This window comes from Sorex araneus, chromosome 6, assembly GCF_027595985.1.
Source record: "Sorex araneus isolate mSorAra2 chromosome 6, mSorAra2.pri, whole genome shotgun sequence".
Lineage (NCBI taxonomy): Eukaryota > Metazoa > Chordata > Mammalia > Eulipotyphla > Soricidae > Sorex > Sorex araneus.
This window is the reverse complement of record NC_073307.1, coordinates 29,214,938-29,236,621: the sequence shown is the minus strand read 5'-3', so window position 1 is coordinate 29,236,621 and position 21,684 is coordinate 29,214,938. Positions and strand designations below refer to the sequence as shown.

General features: G+C 44.4%; 1 protein-coding gene across 1 annotated transcript in view; it reads left to right on the top strand.

The window, feature by feature from the left end:
* LYRM7 (LYR motif containing 7) overlaps window positions 1-11,163 on the top strand; it is a 63,164-nt gene extending 52,001 nt beyond the window's left edge. The window contains exon 6 of the mRNA XM_055141962.1: window positions 10,591-11,163. The gene's annotated coding sequence lies outside the window, so the exon portion shown is untranslated. The remainder of the gene's footprint in view (window positions 1-10,590) is intronic.
* The last annotated feature ends 10,521 nt before the right edge of the window (window positions 11,164-21,684 follow it).

Here is a 21,684-nt window from a genome sequence, read left to right as displayed (position 1 = left end):
CCCTTCTGGGAGAAGCAGCCGTGTGATCCAGAATTAGATTTTTTAAAATGATAATTGTGGGTAACATTAATGTCTTTCAATATTGATAGATAATTAGAAAGGAGAATTAGTTAAGCAATGTAATTAGCAAGTTTTGACTTAATGGTTATATGGAGAACACTGTACCCATAAATGCACAAAACACCATCATCTGGGGCTGGAGAGATAGTACAGCAGGTAAGGTGCTTGCCTTGCATGTGCCATACCCAAGTTCAATCCCCAGCATCTCATATGGTCTCCTGAGCACTGCCAGAAGCGATTCCTGAGTGCTGAGCCAGGAATAACCCCAAACCTAAACAATACAAAACACAGTCATCTTACACACACAACAAGCATTTCCAAAAATTTAAATGAGCAGGGCCGGGGTGTGTGATGCACCTGAGTAGGCAGGAAGCCTACTCAGATTGTCTCCTAACCCAGTAGAGAGGGGGTGGCTACAGGTTTCCTTATCCAGGAGGATGAGGGGCTGAGGACTATGCTCCCTGCCCTGAGGGTCTGGGTAGTAGCAACAATATCTACCAGACTTCAAAATCTCAATGTACACGAATCACTATGAAAAGGAAGGACTGGGTGATTTTCTTACCTAAAAAGCAAACATGTGAATGCGTATTTTGGGTGAGGGGCACAGGGTCACACCTACTCAGAGGCTCAGGGGTTACTCAGCTGGTTTCTGGTGACACTCTGTGACCATGCAATACTGGAAATCAGGCCTGGGCCTCTGTTTATGCATTTATTCCTTTGAGCCATCTCTCTTGTCTCTGAATATGTATTCTTGTTTGGATAAAGGTGGGGACTCAGAATTACAGTAGGGGGACCAGGCTAAGGAACAGGTGGAGCTGGTCCTACAATAGGAAACACAAACAGATTTTGGCTACCAAAGACATGGAATTATAGCCAGCTGATGGGATGATACAAATATCTGGAATGGCTTTTGCTGCTTGCATAAATGACCCAAGGAGAAAACCCAGACTGTATTAAGAAAATTATGGGAACAAGGAAGGAAGGACAAGACTATATTTCTTTCTAGATCTTTTCTCAAGGAGGAGGTTCCAAACTTTCTTGAAATTTCTGGGTACGAGTTTATTGTGGTTAACTCTTGGGGGTTGGTTATTTTATAATTTATTCATTTTTGGAATGTACTGTGCTAACTTTTCTTTACCAGTATCCATAACTGATAGGGATGTTCTGAGTACAGGACATATACATATATATATATATTTTTTTGCTTTTTTTGGGGGTCACACCTGGGGATTCACAGGGGTTACTTCTGGCTCAGCACTCAGGAATCTCTCCTGGTGGTGCTCAGGGGACCATATGGGATGCTGGGAATCGAACCTGGGTTGGCTGCGTGCAAGGCAAACGCCCTACCCGTTGGGCTATCGCTCCAGCCCGGTACAGGACATATTGAATAAATCTAGATTTATTCAGTGTAACTCTTGTTGGTGACTTCAGTAACAGTTGGTCAGGTTCATAGTCAAGAACCATTCCTCACAGGATGGTAAGTTAAAACAATATTTCATACCAAGAGGAAAAAGCAGTCCACAATTTTCTCAAATAAATTGATTATATGAGGTCTGAGCAATAGTAAAACAGGCATGGCACTTGCCTTGCATGCAGCTTACCTGGGTTCAATCCCTGGCACCCCACAGGGTCCCCGTTCCTGCCACCGCAGGGTGTGGCCCAAAGGCAAACAAAAAATATTGATTATATAAATTATTACATACATCTCTCTGTTAGTTCAACATAGGTAAAAGTTAGAATTGTTTGGGGTATTTATCACGGACCATGTAGACTTAAACAAGAGAGAAACTAATTGTTTATTTCCAAGTATAGTGGCTTCTAAATTTCTCTACATATTGTAATGACAAGAAGAATTATAAACAGCTCCAATTCTGGAGAACTGTTCTTAAATATAGTACTTGGAACTTTATCATTTTTTTCTGTCCCAACTATTAAAAGAATTTTTTTAATTGAATCACTGTGAGATGCAGTTACACAGCTTTCATGATTGAGTTTCAGTCATACAATGATCCAACACCCATCCCTCCATCAGTGTGCATTTTCCACCATCAATGTCCCCAGTATCCCTTCCGCCACCCCCACCCCACATCCCACCCCCTGCCTCTGTGGCAGGTACCTTCTTATTCTCTCTCTACTTTGAGCATCATGGTTTGCAGTATAGATACTGAGAGGCCATCATGTTTGGTCCTTAGTCTACTTTCAGTACACATGTCCCATCCCAAGCGATCCCACCAACCATCATTGACTTAGTGATCCCTTCTCCATCCCAGCTGTCTTCTCCCCCAGCACATGAGGCAGGTTTCCAAACTGTCCTGTCCCAACTTTTGTTGAAAGAAAAATTCCTTCAGGCAGGGATGGGACTCACGTGAGAGAGTATGTCTTGTAAGAATCAAGCCCTGGGAACAATCCCTGGCTCCCCACCCCACCCCACCAAACAGCACCAGGTCATCACTGGGAGTGACCTGAGCACAACCAGGAGTGTCCCCCAAATAAATATTCATTAACATAAGAATACATGGGGAGCTCAATCTCGCATGTGTAAGAACTTGGGTTGACTCCTGGTTCCCACCCATAGTCCCACCTCCAAAGAAGTGTATTATTTACTTTTTTTCTTTAATTAAAAATCTCATCTTCATTGTAATCTATCTTCACATTCAAATGACTTCAATATTATATATTTCACCTTTATTATACTGTACTCTCAGCTGGGTGAACGTATATCTGCAAAAATTTTGTCTAAGGGGCTGGAGTGATAGTACAGCAGGTAGGTTGCCTTGCATGCAGCTGTCTTGTGTTTGATCCCCGACATCCCTTATGGTCCTATAAGCCTGCCAGGAGTAACCCCTGAGCACTTCTGGATGTGGCTTCCGAAAACCACAGACCAAAAAATATTACTTTATTCAAGTACTCTTTGGTTTTATATTCCCATATTTGATTTCTGTTGTTTATTAGTGTTTCGACCATACTTACTCCTGACTCTGTGCTTAGGGGAGCCTGGGGATACACTTTAAGACTTATACTATTTCTACAGCCTTCTATTGCTTGCTTTTATATCTGAAAAGTGGGTTCAGATAGAAATCCCTTTATATCTCACTGGACATAAGATGTTTTTTAAAAAAAATCCTCTCACTTTCCCTTTGCCTTTGTTATTATCATGATTAAGAGTCACATGCACTTAGTTGTGGTTCTTTGTTTTTTTTTTTTCCCTTGGTCACACCCGGCAATGCTCAGGAGTGCTGTGGGGTCGGGGGTTGAACCTGGATCTACCTCGTGCAAGGCAAATGCCTACCCTCTGGACTATTGCTCCAGCTCCCTAGGTTGTGGTTCATGACTGAGGTTACACACTTAATTGTGGTGTCTGCACACATGCTTACCAGGGGCTGCTCTCTCAAGCTGTGCTCACACATGTGCAGTGCTTGCTGGGAGAGGTGACACACCTATCTCTGTGCATGCACATGTGTGCATAACAGTTTTATGTATGTATTATCATGTTTTACCGTAGGGGGAGAGGTTGTTTTGCTTGGTCTGGGTTTTAGGCCACACCTGGCAGTGGTCAGGATCTACTCCTGGTTCTGTGCTCAGGAGTGACTGCAGTGGCTCCCAGGAGGCCATATGCGGTGCCAGGGATCAAATCAAGGTCCGAAGCTTAAGAGAAGAGCCTTAATTCCTGTACTATCTCTCCGGCTCTGCCTCAGTGATTTTAATATTCATGTTTTTTGGATTACAGTGTTCTGTCACTGCACTCACAACCCTTTGTCACTCAAGAGTGCTCCCCCCACCCATCTTCCTCTCCCATCCCCACCCATCCCTGCCAGCCTCAGTTCTGTTGGTAGTAGCTTAGGGTTTATTTCCTTACTCAGTTCCCTTTGTTTCTTTATGCTCCACAGAAGAGTGAGATCACTCAGTATTTGTCTTTCTCCTGTCTCACTTTACTTAGCATGACCCTCTCCAGTTCCATCTAAATTGTAATAAATTATGAGATTTGCTCTGTATTCCATTATATATCTATAGCACAACTTCCTTATTTATTCATTTTTGTCTTGAGCAATTCAAACAACTTGGGTTGTTTCCAAATTTAAACTATTATAAATAGAATAGAAGAATTTCTTTAAAAAAAAATAGGAATGAGGGGTCAGAGCGATAGTACAGTGGGTAGGATGCTTGCCCAGCAGGCAGCCCACCCAGGTTCAATTTCTGGCACCTAATGATCCCCCAAGCTCCCCCAAGAGTGTTCTCAGTGCAGAGCAAGGAGCAAGCCCTAAGCACTTCCAGGTGTGGCTAAAAACAAAACAAAGTAGAAATGAGGTACCATGGTTCAGGGACAGATGCCTTTATGCACAAAGACCCCAAATTGATTCCTGACAATGCATAGTCCCCCTGAGCACCTCTGGGTATGGCTGGCCCCCAGCACCACTGTGCCAGAACAGGGACATATTGGTGGGATCAAGCATTGAACTGTCTTCTCTGAATATCACTGGGAGTAACCTGAGGGTCCCCTGAGCCTACTTGGAAGATCTACTCAGACCTCTCAAAATAAAAAAACTAGGACTTAGATAACAGTTCCCTACTAGTTTTTTTTTTGTTTTCCCCCTCATTTGGGGGTCACATCCAGAAGTTCTCAGGGCGTACACCTGGCTCTGAGCTCAGGGATCACTCCTGGCAGGGCTCCGGGGACCTTGGGTATACTGGGCATCAAATCCAGGCTGGCCTTGTGCAAGGCATGCACCCTACTTGTCTCTCCGACTCTCTTTCCTACTCTCTTTTTTCATTAATCCATATAAAGGAGGAGCTAATCAGTGTAGAAGCATAAGAACTGATGAGGGAATAAATAGTATGTAGAGTAGGTATTATGAATTCCATAGAAAATCCAAGATAATTTACCAGTCAACTCAATATCTGATATAAGACAAATATCAGTTGCTTTTTTGAAAAGAAAAAAATGTGTCACACTCAGTGGTACTGGGTGGTCTGGGGGCCAGTCCTGAGTTGCCCAGCCCAGCATACAGGCCTGCTGACTCAGTGCCCAGGCCCTGTATTGGGAGAACGAACTGGGGTGGGCATGCAGTGCTGGGGGTCGACCTAGGCATGCACTGTACTCCTTGAGCTAGCTCCCTGAACCATCAGTTGCATTCTTATAATAGCGCCAAACAAATAAAAGCAAACTTAGGAGAATAAGTCATGTGCAGAAATATCAGAAGGAGATAAAGTTTCTAGGAAATAAACAAAAGATATCCAAGAACAAGGAGTAAGCCCTGGGCACTGCCAGAGGTGGACCAGCCCCAACCCGCAAAAGAAACCCTTTATTTATTCATAGGGTTCTTTCCCATGGATGCTGTCTTCCTAGCCAAGCCTGAATTTTTTAAAAGAGGAAAACATCATTTAGAAAAAAAGCCATAGAGGGTGAGAAGGAGGAAGGGGACATTAAGACTCTGGGGGAAGGACTCTGACACTGGTGCTGGGTGTGGTGCTAAAGCATTGTGTGCCTGAAACTTTATCACTAATAATATTGTAAGTTATGGTGCCAGGGATACAAATTAAAATTTTAAGCAGAGCTGTGGGATAGGTGGTGGAATTGTGTAGTGTAAGACACTGGGAAAGAAAAGGCAGTATGAATTTATGAAAAATCATAAAGGAATCTTAAGTAAGTGAACAAAACTAGACTGTAAGCATTCTAGAAAAGGCAAAACTATGGGTACTGTGACAAAGATAAGGAGTTGACAGGGTTCAGGGAAGAAATAGAGGGAGGGGGGAATGAGTAGGTAGATCATGAGATTTTTTTTTAATGGGTGGCAGGAATCAGTGCTTAGGACTTAATACTGGATTTTTAATATCTTTTATCACTCATGGTGGGACTTGGGGGTCCATATGTAGTGAATTGGCTGTGTGTGCAAGAACAAGCATCTTAACCCCTGCACCATATCACCATCCCAGAACACGGGATTTTTAAGGTGTGGAAACTTCTGTATTAGAGTATGATGTTGGATTCATATCATTATACATTGGTCAAAAACCAAAGAATTCACAGTACAAAGGGTGAGTCTAATATAGACTGTGAACTTAAGTCAATAATATGTCACTGTCCACTCATCAGTCATGACACATGTCCCACACTAACACAAGATGCCACTAAAGATGGAGACTGCAAGATTGGGGCAGTCGCTGAATGGGAACTCTGTACTTTCTTCTCAACTTTTCTGTAAACCTAAAACTACTTTAAAAATTCCATTGGGTAGGAATGTGGTTCAATGGTTAAGTGGAGTTTATCAAGAAAAAAAAGTGAAAATAAGGCCAGACATAAGAAGATGGCTCAAAGATCATAAGTAAATGCTTTGCATGCAGAACCCCTAAATTAAGTCCCTGGCACCACATGATTCCTGGAGCACTGAACCAGGAGTAACTTAAGCACTGCCAGATGTAGCCCCCAAACCAAAAAGTTCAAAGATTGTGTTTTTGGGTTTTTTGTTTGTTTGTTTTTGGGTCACACCTGGCATTGCACAGGGGTTACTCCTGGCTCATGCATTCAGGAATCACTCCTGGTGGTGCTTGGGGGACCATATGGGATGCTGGGAATTGAACCCGGGTCAGCCTCGTGCAAGGCAAATGCCCTATCCACTGTGCTATCACTCCAGCCCCGTTTTTGGTTTTTGTTTGGTGCCTGGGGTTGTACCATAGTCAATGCTGCTCAGATACCCGGCATAATTGTAAATCATATGCAGTGAGGAGGATGCAAGGCAGGCACCTTAACCCTATGTTCTCTCTCTGGCTCTCAACAACTTTGCCTTTTGTTCAAATAAAAGTTTAATTATTTATTTAATTATTGTGTTGTCAGAGAATGAACCTTAGGACTTCATTCTTAGGAGGCAAGTGCTCTACTATCCAGCTGTATCTCTGGCCCTTTTCAACTTGGTTCTTCTTAATGTATATCTGCTTGTTTATCTGTGGGCCACACCCAGTAGTGTTAAGTGCTTACTCCCGGCTCTGCAGTCAGGGATCACTCCTGGCAGTGCTCAGGAGACCATATATGGTGCTGGGGAATGAACTTGAGTCAGTCACATGCAAGGCAAGAGCCCTATCCATGATACTATCTCTCCAGCCCAACCTACCCAAGTTTTTTAAAAAACTTTTCTCAAAATTTTGGACCATACCCAGAGTTGCTCAAGGACGACTCCCTGCTCAGTGCTCTGAAATGGCTTCTAGTTGTGCTTAGGAACCATATGGTACCAGGGCTTGAACCCTGGTCTACAAAGAATGCACTCCAGCCCATCGAGCTATCTCTCCAGTCACAAACTACGTTCTTAAAGCAACATGATTAGTGCAGTTTGTCTTGCTGCCCTGCTTACTATTATCTTCTAAGTAAAGCCAAACTCCTGCTTCCGACCTTGCCTCTTTCAGCAGAAGCAGAGTCATTTCCTCTCCTTGCCCACAGGCGCACTTCTCTAACCCTCCCCCCATCCTCTGCACCCTATGGGCCTTAATCTCATAGTCTTGATTTCATGCTTCTTCTTTCTGTCTCCAAACCTCATCTTTTTCATTCTCTTGATAATCCCTCTCAAGCATCTGCATTTAAAAAAAATCCTTCTTGAATCCTCATGAGTCAAAGGCCCTCCATGAGCATGATCTGAACTAGGCCGACTCGTTCCACTTCCGCTTCACACTAGACTGTTAGTGCTGGAGCCCAAGGTTGTGGGGGCAGCTTCTTGATTCAGCAGCTTCCTGACTAGCTTGAGAGCCAGAGTCGTAGGAGTTTGCCTGTGGCTGCAGAGCAGAAGTCACAGGCTGGCCTGAGGACAAGATAAGACCAAGAGTCTTACGCTGAAAGGAAGGTCCAAAACAGAGGCAATGAAGTTGCTTGTGGGCACAACAGGGAACGCCTGGGATGACTTTGGGGGCAGAAGGATGTCCATGTGGTGGCAGGTGTGTGGAGCCAGAGCCCAGGCACAGAGCGTTGCTGTTGTTCCTTGTCTCTCAGCCCAACCCCACCCCAACAGAAGTACAGCCTTTCCCACCAAACAACACTGGCTGTCTAGAGCAGGTTGGGAAGCAAATTCCCACTGAATTGAATCGAATCTATAGGTAGCCAGCAGCCCCTACACCCCCCCCTCCTCCACACACACACCCCAAGCCGGGCAAATGCCAGTGATGTGACTTGGGTATCATCTAGTTTCTTTTAATGCTTCACTTTATACTACATACCTGAGGGGATCCTACTTTTTTTCTATCTCGAATATACCTACTCTCAGGGCAAGATCTCTTGTCAGAATCAGTCAAAGAAGAGTCCAAAAATGTCACAGAATTGGTGGGAATTTTCAAGTGACTGCGGTGAATCCCGCTGATTTCCCACTAGTTCTGGTTTGCTCACATAAAGGAGATAGTGATTTGGGAAAGAAAATGAAAACATCATGTCAGATCCCAACAGTCTAATCCAAGGTCGTCAAAGGAAAAACAAAGTAAGTCTATCATTCTGTAGTGGCTACTTTTACAACCACCATGTTTTCTTTTGTGCGAGATGGGTTTTTGTTTTAACCTAGCTATGGAGATAAGTTTGTGTTTTAACCTAGCTGTGGTGGTTGCCCAGGATTATTGCTTTACTCTGACCATGTAGCACTGATTAGTGGTATGTTTGGGAATTTGAAATTAGAAACCCATGTACCACTACTACCCTGATTGAAGTGTGACTCATTGTAACTAAGAACTGATGGTAAAAAACAAAAGCAGGCCAAGCCATCTGGATCTGATATTTGTCAGAGTGGGCTGTCTGAGTGCCTGTGTTCTCATCCCTCTATAATTATCGATGTCTCACCTATCATGTTTATTTCAGTATTAATAATTTAAAGGAAAATTTGTTGAAATGTTTATTTAGAAGGCTAGTACTAAGTTGTCCGGTTCCATAGCCACCAGAAATCCATAGCCACCAGATTCAGGTCGCTATTGAGCACTTGGAACATCTTGTATTGAATTGAGTTGTAGTACAAGATACGTAAACTGGGTTTGAAGACTTGATTAAATAAATATATCTTTATATATCTATCTTTGCATTAACTATGTGTAGAAATGCAGTATTTTTAATAGCTTCACTGTATCACTGTCATCTCGTTGATTGTCGATCTGCTGGAGCGGGCCTAATAATGTCTCCAGTCGTCCTAGCCCTGAGAATTTAGCAGCCTTTCTGTATTCATCCTTCCCAACGGTGCTACATTAGAGGCTCTTGAGGGTCCGGGGAATGAAACCCATCATTGCTACTGTTTTGGGCATATGAATACGCCACAGGGAGCTTGCCAGGCTCTCCCATGTGGGCAGTAAACTCTTGGTAGCATGCCAGGTTCTCCGAGAGAGAGAACTAGGCTATAAGAGGTCTTGTGGCTGCATTTGCTTCCGGGAGCTTGGTTTTATAGTCTCTGGATGTTGACCGTTGATGGGATTACAGGGCGCCAGGGGCAGTTTCTGGGTGTGACCGCCTAGCTACTGGAAAATGGCGGATTTAGGTAGAAGAGGTCCAGGCCCAATCCGAGCAGGCTTGGAGATCTCAGCCCGAGGTTCCGCACACCTGGGTTCCTCTGCCAGTTCCTTCATGCGTGAGGCTTGTCTGAGTGTGTGGAGAGTGGCCTTGAGCATGGCTGTGACTGGGTTCCGGAGGTCTTCAGCTGCCAGGGCTCTGCTTGGGGCAGGGAGGGAAACTCAACCTGCCCCCTCCGAGGGGCCCCAGTGAAGACAGCTGGGTGCGGGGGATAAGAGTCTCTTACCCTTGGACTGAGTCTCAGATTATCAGCAATAGGACCCCAACATAGAAATTCTCAAAAAGGAGCAAATAAAGAAAAAGCTTCCCCCCAAAATTAGGTACAACAATGAAATAGTAAACTATGGCTTTAAGAAGTAACACAAAGGGCTGGAGCGATAGTACAGCAGGAAGGGTGTTTGTCTTGCATGCATCCGATCCGGGTTCGATTCCCAGCATCCCGTATGGTCCCCCGATCACCGCCAGAAGTAATTCCTGAATGCAAAGCCAGGAGTAACCCCTGTGCATAGCTGGGTGTGACTCAAAAAGAAAAAATAAAAAAAGAAGAGAAAAGAAGTAACACAACTCGGGGGGCTGGAGCAATAGCTCAACGGGTAAGGCGTTTGCCTTGCACGCAGCCAAACCGGGTTCCATTGCAGCATCCCATATGGCCCTGAGCACCGCCAGGAGTAATTCCTGAGTGCAGAGCCAGGAGGAACCTCTGTGCATTGCCAGGTGTGACCCAAAAAGCAAAAAAAAAAAAAAAATAATAAAGTAACACAACTCAAAAGTAAGTCCCAATCACATAGATAATTACTTAGAAAGCATTTTGTAGTGCAAAGAAAATAAAATTTATAGTTATCAGATTAAATCTTCTCCGCTCTGTAACTTCCTAGATATATGACAGAGAGCAAGTATAGAACTGAGGGCAACAGTAGTCCTAAACACTTTTAGAGAGAACAAGCCTAATGTATCTAAACCACATTCAAGTGCAAGTTCATTGCTATCTCCTTTCTTCTCCTGCTTGTTTCTTTTAGATTTTCTCATAGCCAGAAGGAAGAGATATCTGCATTGCCCGGGACCTCAGAGCAGAACTGATTCCAGCAAGAATCCTGAGGGACTGCAGGCCCTCTCGGCCGCCATAGCACACAGAAGTGCTTTGTGGTCCCCAGACCCATCTCCTGGTCTTGGCTTCAGAGGGCTGATGCTCCAGCCTGGCTGCAGCGCCCTGTCCTCCAGCTACCTGCGCCCAGGAGCCACCAGGGCCTGAGGCAATTAGCTTAATAGCTTAAGTTGATAAAATATGTACATAAAAATAATTTCATATTATTTACTGTTTATTTTTTATGTGGCTAGCAGAAAATTTATGCAGAACATGTGGCACAGAAGGCCTGTATTATGTTTCTGTAGGATGGTGTCATTATCCGTTACATGCAATAGTTCAAATTCTTTGAAAACATTGTAAGGGGTCGTGGAAAATTTTTTTATCTTGATAATGGAGAAGATGGTTCATCTATGATGCTGCAGACACTGAAATTTTACACAAACGATTTCAGATAATTATCCCTAAATCTTACTATGAACTCAGACAGTCCCTCACCCTATTCGTCCATTCTAGGCCATGGGTCCCAATGTGGAGTTCTTTGGGTAACCTTCTCGGTCCTATCTTGGCATTAAAATCACTGACAATGACCTTGTAGAAGGTGTGGTATTCTTTATAGAACTTCTCCAGCTCCATGTAGAACTTCTTAATTTCTTCTTTGTCATAGTTGGATGTTGGTACGTAGACGACAAAGATAGAAACTGCTGCAGTGAGCCACATCTATTCAAACATAAGCGTCCAATTTGGATTGTTAGGCATTCAAATGAATCAGTGCTCATGGCCAAGTTTGTGTTGACAAGGACACTGACAGCTCTACTGTTGCATATTCCAAAGAGCAGTTCATCTCCAGTGTCAAAAATGGCACGATGTGATCGATGCCTTCTCATCTTGGTCAATCCAATGAAATCACACTTGATCTTCTGCACTTGCACCACCAGGTTCTCAATGGATGCTTCCGATGCCAGTGTACGTGCATTAAAAGTGCAGTTATTGTAGTCCTTCTTCATTTTGGCAGCCTAATTCATCCCTGAGATTTTAATAGCCTCTCCTTGCTCATCCTTCTCAATGCTGCTGTACTGGGGGCTCTTCCAGGGTCACGGGAATGAGGCCCATTTTTTTTTTCTTTTTGGGTCACACCCGACGATGCTCAGGGGTTACTCCTGGCTCTGCACTCAGAAATCACCCCTGGCGGTGCTCGGGGGACCATATGGGATGCTGGGAATCTAACCCGGGTTGGCCGCGTGCAAGGCAAACGCCCTACCCGCTGTGCTATGCTCCAGCCCCTGAGGCCCATTTTTGTTACTGTCTTTGGCATATCAAATACACCACAGGTAGCTTGCCAGGCTCTGCCGTGCAGGTGGCATGTTGTAACCATCTGCACGCTTACAAACATGCCACACACCTGTGCATGGATGTGCTGCTCACGTACAGAAAGTACTGGCCAGATCGACACAGTTGATGCAAGGAGTCCAGCCCTACACCTGCCTGCATCTCTGGGAAGCACCTCTTGGTTCGCTCTTTGCCGGTTGTCACCGTTGCCACCCCCTCGCCATGATGAGGCAGTGAACCATCGAGGGAGAGTTCATCATGTTGACCAAGACCACTCATGGTAACTCGCAGTTCCAGAAGGCAAATCTAAATGCTGGACATGGGAGTTTCCCAGTGAACAGTTCCACAACGAAATCAACCACATCGTATCCAATCGATGGTTTTGCCTGACCAATGTTGCTATTGTTCCAAAATTCCAAATGGGGTCAGACCACCATCTCCTTCATGTGAAATTCTACTTCACAGAGCGGAGAGAAAGGGCTGCAAAGTTTAAGAAGAGAACTCCCAGAACAACTACCAACTGGGAGCTCTTTGGCACTGTTGCAGCAATATGGGAAGAAGTTTTCGTTGACAACATCGACAAGGAATACAATCAACAGGTTCAGCACCTCCATGATTGTTTGAGGAATGCTGAGAGTGAGAAAGCCACAAAAAAACGCCTGTCTTCAGAAACTCTTGAGCTAATTCGCCAAGGTGGTTTGGCGCGCGCCTCAGGCAATCACAAGCTAATGTCCAAGCTTGCAAAGCTGTGCAGAGAAGTGACAAAGGAAGACCTCAAGGAGAGAAGAGCAGCAGTGTTGGCCAGTGCAGCAAACCGGGAAAAGTATTCACAGTGCTCACCTATCCTTTGCCAACTATAAGACCAAGATAACTGCCCTCCAATGTCCTGAAGAATCTATCACATATTCCAGAAGGGCAATGAAAAAGGTTATCCACAGCTTCTATTCAGATCTCTTTGATTGCTACGTCCACCTGCCCACTTACCAAATTCCTCAGGATGGATATGTCATTCCCAGCATTCTCCCTTCCAAAATATGACACGCCATTTCATCGGTAAAGAGTGTATAGCACCCAGTCCAGACAAGGTCAGACCAGAACACCTGAAGAATTTGCCTCCGGTACTCATCAATACACTGGTTGGTCTCTTCACACGCTACCTGTCTGAATGCAAGGTTCCATCCCAATGGAAAACCAGCAGGACTGTTCTGTTGTACAAGAAGGGAGACATCCACAACATCAGTAACTATTGCCCGATCTGCCTGTTGTCCGTCGTCTACAAGTTATTCATTTGAGTCACCCTGAATAGGATTGGCAGAACACTAGACTAAGGGCAACCATTCGAGCAAGCCAGGTTCCAAAAAGGATTCAGCACAATCAACCATATCCACACCGTGACCAAGCTCATTGAGGTTTCGTGAGAATTCAAGATGCTGCTCTGTCTAACTTTCATTGAATTAAAGAAGGCTTTTGATTCTGTTGAGACTGAAGTGATCATCGAAGCCTTAGCCAAACAGGGCATTCAAACTCAGTATATAAGGATCCTCTGTGAGCTGTATTATGGATTCACTACCAGGATCTCACTTTCCTACAAGGAAGTGATCATCAACGTAAAGAGAGGGGTTCGGTAGGGTGATACCATTTCACCAAAACTTTTCAGTGCCACCCTCAAGAACGTCATGCGATGACTGGAATGGGAAGGAATGTGAGTGAAGATAGATGGTTGGCAACTACACCACCTCCACTTGACTGATGACCTCGTTCTAATAACACCAAACATTAGCAAAGCAGCACGAATGCTGGCCAGCTTTGACCGTGAGTGTGGAAAGGTCAGACTGCAACTGAGTCTCACCAAGACAATGTTCATGAGAAACAGAGTAGTTCCTGACATGCCATTTGCTCTCAATGGAACCAACATCTTCGAATGCAGCAGTCATGTGTACCTTGGTCAAGAACTCAACATGACGAATGACCTGGCACCTGGGCTGCGCAGGAGAAAGAGAGTGGCATGGAACATCTTTTAGAGCACTGAAGAAGTTGTTAAGAGGACGAAGAACCTCCGGCTCCAGGCACATCTTTTCGACTCTTCTTCACTCTTCCTGCACTAACATATGCCTCAGAGACCTGGGCCCTACGAAAACAGAATGAGAATGCTATTCGGGTCTCCCAAAGAGGAATTGAAAGAGCTATTCTTGGAATATCATATTTCACTCAAGTGAGAGAAGGAATCCAGAGTTCCAACCTCCATTGATGATCGAGAATCAGGGACGCTGTCTCATTTGCCAAGGTGTCGAAAATCAGATGGGCCAGACGCATAATGTGACTTGGAGATGACTGCTGGACTAGAGCTGTTACTGACTGGATTCCAAGGGATGTCAAAAGAACGCGTGGCTGCCCACCTATGAGATGGTCAGACTTCTTCGTCAAGACCCTGAACGATAGGTTTAAGGCTCTTCATGTTCCTGGAGTGAGCAGACGCCATTGGGCTACACTAGCATAGAACAGGGACAAATGGAGACATTACTGGTGCCCGCTTGAGCAAATCAATGAGCAATAGAATGACAAGTGATACAAGTGATATCTTACTATATATTGTTCTATTTTTAGATAAGTAGGGGACCAAAGAGGTCATGCAGCAGGCAAGGTGCTTGCTTTCACACAGTTGACTTAGATTCAACCCCTAGCACCCCATACGGTTCCCTGAGCACCACCTGGAGTAAGCCCCGAGCACCACTAGGTGTGACCCCAAAACAAAATAAGTTGACTGGGGTTCAGAGAGGTTAAGAAAATCAGGAAGCTCAATTCACAAGTCCAGGAACAGACAGCACCTGCAGAACAAACTCATAGCCAATTCTTTTACGAGAGAACATAGCGCTTCCTCTGTGCTTTCACACCTGCCAGAAATACTAGTACCACCCATTGGATTGTTGGGGAGGCCTTCCTGACTTGTCTTTTCAAAAGAAGTTCACACTTTATTTTTAAGCTAAATGAAACGAATATGGAAAGTACTCACATGCCAAATAACCATGCCTTCCCGTCTTCCCTTTGTGCTTGTCCTCTCCATACAGTCAATAAAGAACCAGGCTTCTCTGCTAAGGCCCGAGAACAGATCGTAGCCACTCGGGTTGACAACAGAATGGAACCCCAGATGAACAGAAGGCTTAAGGGCCACCTAGTAGCCTGTCTACAAAAGGGTTAATTCTGATCAGTGGTTGTGTTCCTTTTATATTGCTGTGCAACAAATCACAAACTTAGCATCTTCAAACAACACCCATTTATTAGCTCATATTATCTGTAGGTCAGAAGTCCAGCTTGGCATTGTGGAATTCTCTGGTCCTGATATCATGCAAGTGGCCTCAAGGAGACGCTTGACTAGGGATGGGAGGGTGGGGGTGCACGTGGGAAAATCTGTTTCCAAGCTCATTGTTCCTCTTGGCAGAATTCTGTTCCTTGTCAGGTATGAACTAGGTCTCTGTTTCCCTGCTGGCCGTGAGCCAAGAGCTGCTCCTCCACTGTTCCCTGAGGCTGGCTGCATTCCTTGTCAGGTGCCTCAGACCTCTTCAAGCCAGAGTGATGCCTCAACTCTTTTTCAGACTTTAAATGTCTCTGACTCTCCCCAGAGAGAAAAATCTCTGCTTTTAAGGACTCCCCATAGGAGGTGTATATATGTGTGTGTGTGTGTGTGTGTGTGTGTGTGTGTGGGTGGGTGGGTGGGTGTGGATGTGGTGTCAGGTATCCAACTCAGATCTTTCCACATGGGAAGCATGTGCACCACCATTGAACCACATCCCTGGCCCAGGTCATTTTCTGATAAGGACAACTATGATATATCACATAACATCATCATGGAATGATATTGCAACCTATTCACAGGTCTCAGGGATTAGGGCATATGGTATGTGGGGAGGGCATGAGTGATTCATTTTCAACAATGAGCCCAGCATATTCTCAGGAATTACACAGGGCAGTGGCTAGAGGGATAGTACAGCAGATAAGGTGCTTGCCTTGCACACACCAGACCTGTCAATCCCTGACACCCATATGTACCCTTGAACTCTGCCAGGAGTGATCCTTGAGTGCAGAGCCAGGAGTAACCTCTGAGTGCTGCTGGGTATGGCCTAACACCCCCTCCCCTACCCCCCCCTAAAAAAAACGAATTACACTGGGGCACATACCATTACCTTGGCCAAGAGTGAAAGAACAGAATTTCCTCAATGCTTAGCTAATTACAGGGGACTCAAGAGAGCTCTGAATCTCTGAGGCAGTTGCAATTGCAGGGGGGGGGGGGGGGGGCGGAGGGGAGGCGTAGGGGAAGGAATTGAAAGGATTCTAGTTTTCCACTTGACTGTTTTCCCTGACTTTTACCCTTCGTGGAAGCAACATGTGGGTCTCTGTGCTCTGGGCAGTGCAACATTTGCTTCCCACCTCCAGCAAACACTACCGGCCCCTGGCACTTTGAGGTGTGTTGGAGTTGGCTGGAGCCTTCCTGCTGGAAGCCACTGAGGTAGGTAAACTCCGGAGATGAAGTCTCACTGGGGCCCGCTGATTGGCTCCATAAGCGTTTGGTCACTGGTGTCAGGTCACTGCACTCTGGCAGCCCAAGGAATGCCTCTCCCAACCGCCCGCCTCTGGCTTGGTGCAGCCCTCTCCCTCCTAAACTTTCTTCCCACACTCTCCTACGCAGCCTGCCAATACCAGCCCGAAGTCCACTGCGGTTCCTGCTTTCCCAGGGAAATACTCAGAAATGTACTGATGGTTGATCCTTTGCCCACAAGCTTTGTGCTCCCTAAAGCGCCACATCCCCTTTATTGACACCAAGATTTATTTAACTGGGTTTCTGTTAGCGGATTCATTTTCACTTGAATAAATAGAGGCAACTTGGACCACCATCACATGTGGGAATACAAATTTACCTGCTGTCCCTATGTGTGTTAAGTATAAAAAGGGGTGGGGGGTGGGGGGAATTCTTGACCGCTGGTGGTCTGTAACGTGACTAAATCTGTTATTCTTCTTCTCTGATTGTCTTCCGGGGCATTTTTAATTGTATTTCCTATGTTGTTTCGTTCTGCTTTTGAGCTGAGGAGAACAATGCAATTGAGTCCCAGGCTGTGTGTTTGCTGAGCGAGGTTTGTGCTCAGTGTCCCTCTGGCATCCTTGCCCCCTGACCCTAGTGATTGTGTGGCCTAATCCCACAGTTTAGAGAACACTGCCAACGCCAACTTCTTGCCTTTCCCTCTGAGCCACCTTTTCAAACTAATGCAGACCTCAGTGATCCCCTCAGTGACAAAGGTGCTTGCCTTGCACTCGGCCAACGTGGGTTAGATCTCCGGCATTCCATATGATGATCCCTTGAGCACTGCCAGAATCCCAGAGTGCACAGCCAGGACTAAACCCTAAGCACTACCAGGTGTGGTCCCCAAACAAAGAAACAAAACAAAAGGCTGCTGTGTCTAATTATTCAGATGTTGCCGGGTGACGTTTCAGTTATTCAGATGTTGCCGGGTGACGTTTCATTACAGACAAAGACCATGTTTTAGACAAAGGTTTTTCCCACAGCACTTGGTATGCTACCTGGCAAACAGCGGACATTCAGTGGATATTTGAGGTTTGATGAGCACCAACGGTCAATTCTGGATGAAAATACGAGGCAATGTTTGAGTTAGGTTCCCCTTTCACCTTTGGATGTCTTAGTCATAGAAATGGACAACTATTCTCCTCTGGGTTACACATTTTTTTCTCCTTTCTCAATGTGTTCCATATGTCTCCTTATTTTTCTGTTTCTCCAAACCACATCTATAAGCTCTGTGTCTCATTATCTTATTGACTAATTTTTTTTCTTTCATATCTATATTTTTTTATTTTTCTTGAGGTATTGTGATTCATAAGACTGTTAATGATATTTTCTTGCACATATCATCCCATCACCACACCCACCTCCAGAGTGTCTGCTTCCTCCTGCGATGTCCCCAGCACCCCTCCAAGAAAGACCCTTACCTGCTTACCAGGTCAGTTCAGTTTGTAGACCATCTTGGTGACTAATTTGCTAAGATATTTGGTAGTTGCCACTAGGCTTTGTACTGACTGTGCCTTGTAAAATTTCTTTTTTTACATGGAGGTAGACTATAATACTTAATATTACAATAGATGCTTAATAAGTATTTTAAGTTAAATGTTATCTAAGTAGATGTGTTCACATTATATTGTCTTAGTGTGTCCTTGTTATTTCCTCAGGGGGAAAAAAGGGCAAAATCCCTATAGTAAAGTTTGATCAAGATTTACTAAATTTGGGGCTGGAGTGATGGCACAGCTCGTAGGGCGTTTGCCTTGCACGCGACCGACCCGGGTTCGGTTCTCAGCATTCCATATGGTCCCCTGAGCACTGCCAGGAGTGATTCCTGAGTGTAGAGCCAGGAATAACCCCTGTGCATCGCTGGGTGTGACCCAAAAAGCAAAAAAAAAAATAAAATGATTTACTAAATTTAGGGATTGGAGAGGGTAGTACAGCAGGTAGGATTCTAGCTATGCAAGCTGCCAACCTGGGTTTAATACATGGCAATCCATAGGGTCCCCCAACTATCACCAGGAGTAATCCTTGAATGCAGGGCCAGGAATAAACCCTGAGCACTACTCAATGTGGCTCCAAAACAAAACAACAACGAGCAGATATTACTGCTTGTTAACAATCTTAGAAAAGCTATAATTTTCATCCAAAATCATCAAAATGAAATATTGCTCCTGCTTTTCCTCCTTTTTTGTTAGCCTATTCAATTTTGATGTTCCTTTCTTTTCTTTTCCTTTTTTTTTTGAGGGGTGGGTGGTAATGTGGTGGTTTACTCCTGGCTCAGTGCTCAGGGATCACTCCTGGTGGTGTTTGGGGGATCATATGTGGAGCTGGGGATCTAACCTGGCTCTGCTGTGTGCAAGAGAAGCACCTTACATATTGTACTGTCTTTCCTGTCTAGAGATGTTCCTTTCAGGGTATAATTTTAGACCTTCTGTGCCCTCAAGCATTTTACACATACTTCTAATAAGAACAATCCAAATAATGTATCATCCAACCCTGGACACAAATAAGAACGAAGTGGGGGGCACACAAATAGAAATTAAGGATAACAAATGCCTCTGACAAACTAGGAGTCTCATCACACATCACTGAAAGCAGTTATTGATTAACTATAGTCTCTAATATTCAACTGTGATCTATGTTTTTCTTTGCTTCCTCTGTTGCCTAGTTCTGTGCCTGGCACGTGATGATGATAGGAGAAATGTTAGTTTCCTTTTTAAAATATTCATTTAATTGAATATTATACAATCTTGGTAAAGAACTCAAACTACCCCATTTGGGGCCTATTATCAGTAATTTTCTGAGTATTACAAATATAGGGCAATGAGTTTAATTATATGCTTGTGCAATGATAATAGCTAGCATTTACCAGCACTTAGCATGTGCCAGGCCCAGGGCTAAGAACTTTGCTTCAGTTCTGTGATTTCTCACAACGGTCCTCAGAGGTCGATACTACTATGGGACTTAGTAAATGAGAAGAAAAGGCAGACGTGGAAAGTTCAAGGAACTTTGCTCAAAAGTTATCAACCTAATTACGCAGCAGTTTTAACTCCAAACCCTAGCTCTATATTCCATCTCCCCTATATGTCAGAAACACATAAATGGAATTAGGGTTTGGAAATATTAATTGCACTTCCAGGGTGAATAAAGATAGCCACATTTGTGTGTGTGTGTGTGTGTGTGTGTGTGTGTGTGGCTAGGAACTGGACCCAGGGCTTCTGGCATGGAAGGCACATGCTCTATTATTGAACTATATAGATGGCTCAGTTTAAAAAAAAAATTCGGTTTTGGTGGTGAGTTTTGGGTCACACCAAGCAGGACTCAGAGTTACTCCTGGCTCTGTGCTCAGGAGCCATTCCTGGCAATGTTCAGGGGATCCTGTGCAGTGCCAGAGATTGAACTGCATACAACTGCATACATATGAGTTGGCTGCATACAAGACAAGTGCCTTAATCTCTGTACTATTTCTCTAGCCCTCTTAGAATATTTTAAGAGACATATTTATTTAAATATAAGTTTGTGTCAGGGTAGTAAGGCAGCTATGTGAGCTCATGAGTAGTTATAGAAATTGATTTCAGGGGTTCAACTTTTTCCACTTATGGCCCCTTTTCTCCCAAAAAGTGCACCAAGGGCAAGAACTGCAAAAACACCTCAGATTCATTGTTGATTAAAAAAATATATTGTGGAGCAGGATACCTACACACATATAGATGAATATGATTAAACTCCTGAAATTTCACAAAGGTGTTCATCAATGATCATTTAAAATAAAAAAAATAAACTCTTTCCTTACAGATATATAAATTTTAAAACATAATAGTTCCTGAGTGCAGAGCCAGGAGTAACCCCTGTGCATTGCCAGGTGTGACCCAAAAAGCCAGAAAAAAAAACATAATAGTGTAAATAATTCTATGATCATACATTTTTTTTAAATTTATATGAACTAGGCTGGGGTAGAGAGATAGTAGAGTGGGTAGGGCACTTTCCTTGTGCCCAGGTTCTGTCCCTAGCACATGATGGTCCCCTGCACCCTCCCAAGAGTGATCCCTGAGTGCCGAGTCAGGAGGAAGCCCTGAGCACCACTGAGTGTGACCCAAAAACAAACAGCTCTCAAACAAACAGCAAACAAGCAGATTTCAAGGCTACAAATTTCCTAAACTGCTGCCTCTCTATGAAGCTGTATATCATTCTCTCAAAACCTAATGAAAATCTAGGTGGATAATGTATTCTTAGTGATGTCTTCATTACATTGAACTTTTATTATATTCCTCCATTTTCTTCGGACTTGTGGAGTTTCATTTGATAGCTATGCTGTGAAATTATGGGATTTCCTTTGTGTGTGAGTTACTTTTTTTTTTTTTTAAATTGTTTTTCGAATCACACCTGGCTCTGCGCAGGGGTTACTCCTGGCTCTACACTCAGGAATCACTCCTGCCGATGCTCAGGGGACCATGTGGGATGCTGGGAATCGAACCCAGGTTGGCTGTGTGCAAAGCAGACACCCTACCCACTGTGCTATAGCTGCAGCAACCTCCCTTTTTTTTTTAAAAAAATCTTGCTGCTTTCAATATTCTTTTTCTTTTCTTGGGGGCAGGCGGGGGTGGGAAATGAGGACACACTGGCAGTTGTCCAGAATTACTCCTGGTTGGGCTCAGGGATCAAACCCAGTTCATCCACGTGAAAGGCAAGCACTCTACCCCCTCTGCCCTCTGCTTTCTCTCTTTTCGGCTATTGACATTCTTTTTCCTTTTTTTGCTTTTTGGGTCACACCTGGCAATGCTCAAGAGTTACTCCTGGCTCTTGCACTCAAGAACTACTCCTGGCAGTGCTCAGGGGACCATGTGGGATGCTGGCAATTGAACCCGAGTCGGCCATGTGCAAGGCAAACGCCCTACCCGCTGTGCTATCGCTCCAATCCCAACATTCTTATTATGTCGGAAGTGACAGAAATGAAGAGTATGGCAGGTGATAGGAAAAGTTCAGTAAAAATCCTCAGCAATAACAGCAGCTAAGGGAAAAAAAATCAGTGAGCTCTAAGATGACATGCAGGAGGCATTGAGAAAACAGCAAAAGAAGGGGGAAAGTCTGAAAAGAAATGAACATACCAGGGAACTATGAAATGAGTTCAAGAGGAAAATT